General features: G+C 36.8%; 1 non-coding gene across 1 annotated transcript; it reads left to right on the top strand.

Moving 5' to 3' along the window:
- The first annotated feature begins 6,645 nt into the window (after nucleotides 1-6,645).
- On the top strand, nucleotides 6,646-6,773 carry LOC126026419 (small nucleolar RNA SNORA51). Its single transcript, XR_007501702.1, has one exon. It is a non-coding gene; the product is annotated as a small nucleolar RNA SNORA51 (small nucleolar RNA).
- Nucleotides 6,774-8,012: the final 1,239 nt, after the last annotated feature.

Below are 8,012 nucleotides of genomic sequence, written 5' to 3'. Positions count from 1 at the left end.
GCACAGGGGGACCTAATATTGGCAGGAACATCACATAGAGCATCAATACTCAGGAAAGTTGGTTGACCTATGATATGATGCAAATATTCTTTGCTATTCTTGCTTTATGTACCATGCTTCTTCATTTTTCCTGCTCATCCCAATGTATGCAGTTGAACACACACATACTCACACTCACACAAACATGTCCTCTGTCTTCTCTACTTAGAAAATGTTATTCATTAAAATTCAGCCTCCAGGTTATTCCTTCCAAGAAGCTTTCTATAATTCAATCAAGCAGAAATAATGACTCATTCTCCTGAGCCTTTAAGAATCATGAACACAGATTCTACTTAGCTGATGTTGTGTCTGTCAGACTCATTGGACACAGCCAGCTTTGTTGGGGTATGGAGATCTTGGCACACTTTCCATCTCAGAGATGACCCACAGCCTGCCAAAAAGGACTTTTAGCACATACTTGTCCTGTCAATGAATGCCATCTCTTTGGGATTTAATGTATTTTTCACATAAATATGTTGTGGTTAAAAAATGGTGCTTAGAAGTCCAACTTGATACTTTGCTGATAGTTATTTAATTTCTATAGACATGTGAGGTGAAGCAGGTCAGAGATGCCTGTTATAACTCATTCAAGTCTCTACAACTTGATTTCTTATGTCCATTAGACAGAAACTTCTCAACCCTTAAACATATTTATGCTCTGATCCTTGTTCTGCAAGTTCTACTTTAGGAATCACTCTCCCACTCCACTGAGTATTTATGCCATTCCAGATGTTTGAACTTAGAAATTCTATTTTATATGGTTCTTTATACTTGTGATCAAAATTATTCTGAATATGGAAGCCAAAATAATAGCATAGCAGGGGAGAGCATTTGCCTTGCATTTGTCCAACCTGGGTTCAATCCCTGGCATCCCATATGGTCCCACAAGCCTGCCAGGAGTGATTTCTTAGTGCAGATCCAGGAGTAACCTGTGAATGCCATCTGGAATGGTCCTGAAAATATTATTTAAAATAATGCCACCAGATGCCTCTTACTTATAGTTGCACTTAACTTTTCTTTGGTTCTTGACTGTCTTGGTTACCCATAGTCCTACCCACTAAGGGTTATCTTGTGGATATAACTAACCCTGTAAAGTGATATGCTATTCAATGCACTTGGAATTTGTCTTTCCCCAGGGGTCATAGGAGCTATGTTTGTTATCTAGAAATCATCTATAATCCATCCCAGGTGAAGAAGTCCTTGCAATTCTTGTTTGTACAGCAAGAAAATCAATTCAGTTTGTATGGGTTTGGTTCCCTTCAAAGTTTAATACCCAAAGTGCCCCTGAAAGTTGCTTAAAGAAGGTCTAATTAATTGATAATCTATCTAATTACCACAGTGACTCCTCCAAAGAGGACACCCTAATGGCGTTTATTTATAATTTCTCCTACCCCAGAAATGAGGTCCCCTATCAGGGTCATTTGTACCATGACAAATGTTGCCTAAGAACTTAGTTGACATTTTTCACTTTATTTGAAATAAGTAGAGCAAAGATAATCAAGTGAGAAGCTTTGTTGAAGAACTCTCTGCCCACATCCATGTAACAGAAGAGGCAAATTCTTTAGAACTGCATGTCAGAGCATTGAAGGTATTGGGGAGGGACCTGTCCAGGTTTACTCTGCCTCTGCTCTACCTGCAAAATAAACTAAGTCCTGTGGATGTCTCACCATGCTTTGGCAACATATTGTATAATCCTGTTGCATAAACTCCTCAACCCCCAAATTTCTCCACCTATAATTGCCCTCTATACCCACCCATTCTTCTTCCTTTTGAAGGGGGGGAGTTAAGCCACATCTGATGGTACTGAGGGGTTACTTCTGGCTCTGCACTCAGAAATTACTCCTGGCAAGCTTGGCGGACCATATGGGATGCTGGGGACCACATCTGGATAGACTGCATGCAAGGCAAACATCCTGCCTAATGTGCTATGGCTTTAGCCTTCATCCCTTATGAAGGTCAAGGACAAGAGTGGCCCTTTCCTGAAATACTTCCCTAAAATGCAGAAGTGATCTCCCTCTGCATTCTCATTTCTGATTATATTATATTTTGTTTACACCATCATCTACATAAGAAAAAGACAGACTACTTGACTTCAATGTGCTCCACTTGCACTTTTAGACTTTTTTAGACTTCAAGTCTTTGGACCTGGCAATCTATGAGCATGCTGCAGGTGGCCTAAGCATATGGCAGAAGATTTCATTAAGCCTTGGGGATTGCAATAATAACTTCCCAAAAACATTCCAGAAAAGTAAAAAAAAAAAACCAAAAACAAAACCCAAGTTTACAAATTTGTAAAGATTAACACTAACAAAAATACTTCCTGGCCGTTGATTGAAAACCATGATTGAGTTATCAACTTGCATGTATTTGAATAGAATAAGAGTTTCCAACACTTCAATAGAGATCTAACTGTCTCTAACAAAGGACAGGCAGATGTGAAGGTTTTTCATTTATCTTTCAATATTTTATATCCATATGTTATATTTTATACTTTTTATATTATATATAAATTTTACATTATAAATATTTACTGAGGGGCCAGAACAATTGCACAGTGAGTACAGCCTTTGTCTTGCAAAGGCTAATCAGAGTTTGATCACCAGCATCCCATATGGTCCCCCAAGCTTTCTAGGAGTAAGTTTTAAGTGAAGTCAGAAGTAACCCCTGAGTACCACCTGATGTGGCCCTCAAACCAAACCTAAAAAAAAAGATATTTTAGTGACCTGGATACTTTTGATCAATTTAGTAAGCGACATGAATTACATTCATGAAGACACACAAGAATAATGGTAAGATGCCTGAGGCTCTTTCAGAAGAGTATTGTTGTTTCTTACTAAAACCAAGATAGCTAGTTTGATTTTAATGGTGTCTAAAGTCAGTATATTTCAGAAACAGAATATGGAATTGCTGATATCTTGCATTTATTTATTTATTTTTTTTTGGGTCACACCCGGCAGCACTCAGGGGTTACTCCTGGTTCTATGCTCAGAAATAATTCCTGACAGGCTCTGGGAACCATATGGGATGTCGGGATTCAAACCACTGCCCTTCTGCATGCAAGGCAAACACCCTACCTCCATGCTATCTCTTCAGCCTCCATTCATTCATTTATTAAGACACTTATTGAATTCCTCTGTAGAGCTTCTGACTAAGAGTTGAGAATGGCAGTCCTTTCTTTATTGCCTCAATCCTGAACTTCAATGATATTTTAGAACTTGTTTCAAACTTAACTCTAGACCTAAAGAAATTTATTTCCAATGTTGTGGGTTAGTAATAGCCTGGGTCTAAAGAGGACATAAAGATAAATAAAAATGTAATATAAAAATATTTCTGGGTATATAGAAGACAAAAAGATAAAGAAAAAAAAAAGATGACAAAAAGTCAAATAAAAGGTAAGGCTCAATGACTGGGTGTAGGAAGCATGGTGTTAAAGACCTAGAACAAATGCTTTACATTAGGGAGTCCCAGATAGGATTCCCCAGCACCAGATGATGCCCTAAACACCAGTAAGAGTGACCTTCTAGCACCATATCTAGAGTTCCACATAACAATATAGGTGTTGGCCCCAACACAGAAGTATGATTCAAATAAAAGGCAAGACTGGTGCATACTCCTTCTGCTTGCCTACAGATATTTACTATAGATTGATAAAGACTTCTCAGGTAACAGTATTTACAACAAGGAGACCATCAGCCTGAGGAGGAAAGAAAATAGGTGCTGGATATTCCTGGATGTAAGCAGCAGATTAAAAATCTCATTAGATTATTGCATTTGGGGTGAGAAGGACTGGATGCTTGGGAAATGGCTTAGTCTATTATTTGTTGATTGTCTCTATCTGTTCATCAATACACTGAGTTATGTCTTTCTCTTTCCCTCTCTCTGATCCCCTAATCTGAGTCTTCATCTATCTATCTATCTATCTATCTATCTATCTATCTATCTATCTATCTATCTATCTATCTATCCACCCATCATCTGTTCATCCATCCTTCCTTCCATCCATCCATTCATCTATCCATCTATTTATTGATCTATTGATCCATCCATCATCTATCTATCTATCTATCTATCTATCTATCTATCTATCTATCATTTATCTATCTAATATTTTTATCTACTCACCTACCTAACAATCACTGAATATACTTCCTGCCATGAATATAACTAAGCCAAATAAGTTTTGTTGTGTATTTTAACTCTGGATTCCTGAGGTGATGTTTTGTCTTTGAGAGTAAAACAGTTTAATAGTTGCAGTGCCCACTATGGGTAAATTTGCTCACACTCATCTTTTTGGTAAGTTGCATGTTTGGTTTGTTACTGTCTAACCAGTGGTCCTCATACTTTTTAAACAGGGGATTAGTTCACTGTCCTTCATACCATTGGACAGCCGGACTATAGTAAAAAAAAACTATAAATACTATATATAAAAATATATATATATATATAAACTATAGTTTTTACTATAGTAAAAAGAAAGACTATGAACAAATTCCTATGCACACTGAAATACCTTATTTTGAAGTGAAGAAACAAAATGGGAACAAATACAATATGTAGCCTGCGGGCTGTAGTTTGAGGACAACTGGACTATAGCACATGAAGAGTATAAGATATCCCCGTTTAGAAACTATTTTCTTTGAGGTGCAGAAGCTTCTCAGCTTAATATAGTCCCATTTATTTATTTCTGCTTTCACTTGTTTGGAGAGTACGGTTTCCTCTTTAAAGGTACCTTTAGTCTTAATATCATGGAGTGTTTGACCTACATGTTGTTCTATATACTTTATGGTTTCAGGTCTGATATCTAGGTCTTTAATCCATTTGGATTTTACCTTTGTACATGATGTTAACTGAAGGTCTAAATTCGCTTTTTTACAAGTGGCTAGCCAGTTGTGCCAACACCACTTATTGAAGAGGCCTTCCAATTTCCATTTAGGATTTCTTGCACCTTTATAAAAAATTAGGTGACGGTATATCTGGGGAAGATTTTCCGAGTACTTAAGCCTGTTCCACTGATCTGAGGGTCTGTCTTTATTCCAATACCATGCTATTTTAATAACTATTTCTTTGTAATACAGTTTAAAGTTAGGGTAAGTAATACTTCCCATATTCTTTTTCCCAAGTATTGCTTTAGCTATTCGTGGTTGTTTATTATTCCAAATGAATTTCAGAAATGTTTGATCCACTTCTTTGAAAATTTTCATGGGTATCTTTAGAGGGATCACATTAAATCTGTACAAAGCTTTGGGGAGTATTGTCATTTTAATGATATTAATCCTGCCAATCCAAAAGCAGGGTATGGATTTTCATTTCCGTGTAGCAAGGTTTTATAGTTTTCTTTGTATAGATCCTTCACATCCTTAGTCAAATAGACTCCAAGGTATTTGAATTTATGTGAGACTAATGTGAATGGGGTTGTTTTCTTAATATCCATTTATTTTCTATCATTATTGGTGTATAAAAAGGCCATTGATTTCTGTGTGTTAATTTTATAGCCTACTACTTTGCTATATGCATCTATTGTTTCTAAAAGATTTTTTTTTATAGAATCTTTAGTCCTTTGGGGCTAGGCCAGATCCCGAGAATACAAGAGCCACCCACTGAGTGGGAGAAACTATTCAGATAATAGGTTAATATCCAAAATATACAAGGCACTGACAGAACTTTACAAGAAAAAACTCTAACCCCATAAAAAAATGGGGAGAAGAAATGAATAAACACATTGACAAAAAAGAAATACAAGTGGCTAAAAGGCACATGAAAAAATGCTCCACATCACTAATCATCAGGGAGATGCAAATCAGAACAACTATGAAGTACCATCTCACACCACAGAGATTGGCACACATCAGGAAAAATGAGAACAAGCAGTGCTGGCAGGGATGTGGAGAGAAAGAAACTCTTATTCACTGCTGGTGGGAATGTCGTCTGGTCCAACCTTTGTGGAAAGTGATATGGAGATTTCTCCAAAAGCTGGAAGTTGAGCTCCCATATGATCCAGCTATACTACTCCTAGGGATATATCCTAGGAACACAAAAATACAATACAAAAATCCCTTTCTCACACATATATTCATAGCAGTGTTATTTACAATAACCAGACTCTGGAAACAGCCTAGATGCTGTTCAATAGATGAATGGTTAAAGAAACTATGGTACTTATACACAATGGAATATTATGCAGCCATCAGAAGAGATGGTCACGAAATTTTCCTATACATGGATGTATATGGAATCTATTATGCTGAGTGAAATAAGTCAGGGGGAGAGAGATAAACACAGAATGGTCTCCCTCATCTACGGGTTTTGAAAAAAATGAAAAATATTTGTGTAATGATTCTCAGAGACAAAATAGAGGAGGACTGGAGGGTCCAGCTCCCAACATGAAGCTCACCACAGGGATTGTTTAGTGCAGTCACAGAAATAATTACACTGAGAACTATCATAACAAAATCTGACTGAATGAGGGAAGTAGAAAGCCTGTCTAGAGTACAGGCCGGTGTGGGGTGGGGAGGAAGGACACTTGGGATATTGGTCATGGGGATGTTGCACTGGTGAAGGATTTTATATATATATATATATATATATATCAAAAAAAGAAAAAATAAGCCCCCCCCAATTCTTACCACAGGCTGTATTCTTTACACTGACTGAAAGAGGAGGTACAGTAAATGCACCCCATATACACCTCAACACAGGCCCTTTGCCTGGTCTGTATTGTGAATTGAGGGACAAAAAAAGATATCCCTGTTTATCCAGGGTCATTTAAAACCATTTCTTTAACTGAAAATAAACCTCACTTCTATAGAAAATTGTAACGATTTGAAGCATTCTATACAGAGAAAAATGTAGCAAATATGTTAGGATAAAATGGAATAAAAATGTGTACTCATTATACCATTTCTATTTTGTCATACATACCTTTCTTTTTTTAGGATTGTCAAATTGCTTAACTTCAGGAAAAAACATTAATTTCTTCAAAACTCTTCCTTGGAAAAATGTTTGCTTAGGTCTTTTAATCTTAACAGGTTAAAATATAAGACCAGTGGTAACAAGTATTAATACTTCCTTTCTCCCTTTGCCTCTTCCACACTGGCACATGTTCTAAAAGAGCATCATATACACTCATAATGAACATTTAAGATATAATAAAAAATTCAAACACAGATCCTGGAGTGGTTAACTATTTTTCTAAATACTCAATGAATTACCTAAATACTTATAGGAGGGAATGCATTTCCATAGGTATTAAATGGAGTCTTCCATGGACTGTCAGAATGAAAGTGGGACCAAGTGATAGCCCAAGCTTCAAGATTCTCCAAACAAAAGGATATTCTAGTTATGTTTCAGTTTAAGGATAATGAGGTCACCTCACATGATCACCATTTCATCTCAATGTTGACTCATTAATGCTTCCAGTTAAGGACAAAGCCTAAACATTCTCATAAATTCTGATAAGTCATAACTCCCATTTTGCTCTACACCCTTTCTCCATACACAGAGTTTTCATCTTGCTACACACTCTTAGCTTTCTGAAGTCTCTCAGATCCTTGGTTCCTCCATATTCTTTTTTTCTTTGTTTTTAGACCAAGCCTAGAGATGTTGAGGAATTACTCATGTCTCTGAGCACGGGAATTACTTCTGGTAGTACTCAGGGCACCCTCTGGGATGCTGTGGATTAAACCCAATTTGTCCACATGCAAGATAAATGCCCATCTTGCTATATTATCAATTCAGCACCCAGGGTTCCTTGATTTTCTCTTGAACTATCAGGATTCTCCACATTTCTCTCCTTCTTCTTTGCCCAAGGAGGCTTCTTGGTTTTCAAGACATGTTAGTTTTCACTGATCCTTTTTGTCTCTTTGTAATCTAGAGCTGGAGAAATGACAACTATCAATCCATCTATCCATGATTGACCTTAAATTATTCTCCTGGGGAGAATAAAATAATAACAAGTTTAAAACAAGTTTATATGC

Source organism: Suncus etruscus, chromosome 13 (assembly GCF_024139225.1).
Source record: "Suncus etruscus isolate mSunEtr1 chromosome 13, mSunEtr1.pri.cur, whole genome shotgun sequence".
Lineage (NCBI taxonomy): Eukaryota > Metazoa > Chordata > Mammalia > Eulipotyphla > Soricidae > Suncus > Suncus etruscus.
The sequence above is the reverse complement of the archived record's forward strand: the minus strand, read 5'-3'. Positions and strand labels throughout refer to the sequence as shown.